Source organism: Egretta garzetta, unplaced genomic scaffold, assembly GCF_000687185.1.
Source record: "Egretta garzetta isolate BGI_Z169 unplaced genomic scaffold, ASM68718v1 scaffold51, whole genome shotgun sequence".
Classification (NCBI taxonomy): Eukaryota; Metazoa; Chordata; class Aves; order Pelecaniformes; family Ardeidae; genus Egretta; species Egretta garzetta.
The window spans coordinates 5026369-5026904 of record NW_009258549.1 but is presented as its reverse complement, the minus strand read 5'-3'; the positions used below and the strand labels follow the sequence as shown (position 1 = coordinate 5026904).

The window sequence follows — 536 nt, the reverse complement described above, 5'->3', positions numbered from 1 at the left end:
CAAAGCCCACATAGCACATGGGTGGGAAAGACCTGGGGCAGATGCAGGCAGCTTTCCCAGCTTCCCCTAGACCGCAACTGCTCCCATTCTGAGAGCGGCAGTGGGCTGGGGGGAAGCTGTGTTGCTCTTTGCATGGGTGAAAGTACCAAGTCCAAAGGGCAAGAAAAAAGGAGTACTAAGCTTCCTTGGGACTCAGCCACCCAGAATGGCCCTCGCATAGATTAAAGATAGGTGCCATCTGACGCGATAGAAAAGTAGACAGGTTTCTGTTGTGAATACCTTTATTGTGCGCATCAGATTTTAAATGTGAAAACAAAGGCAATGTATGCAAAATAGTTCAGCTTTTGTACATCACAGAGCATAGTATGCGTACAGATTAATCCTCTGAGTCTTGCTTTAATGACTGACAGCATTAAGGACATGGCTAGCAGGGATTCTAATACAGTCATTACAGCTACTAAAGGTGCCAGCACTGAATTTTCATGCAGCGTATCCAGCTAACCAAGGCTTTGCATTGGGACAGGCTAGTGTTCAGC

At 46.8% G+C, this 536-nt stretch overlaps 1 protein-coding gene across 6 annotated transcripts in view; it reads right to left on the bottom strand.

The window, feature by feature from the left end:
• Window positions 1-292: 292 nt before the first annotated feature.
• LOC104134351 (heat shock 70 kDa protein 12A-like) overlaps window positions 293-536 on the bottom strand; it is a 25266-nt gene continuing 25022 nt past the window's right edge. For all 6 annotated transcript variants that reach the window (XM_035903270.1, XM_035903268.1, XM_035903271.1 and 3 more), the window contains one exon: window positions 293-536. This exon is cut by the window's right edge and continues 2690 nt beyond it. The gene's annotated coding sequence lies outside the window, so the exon portion shown is untranslated.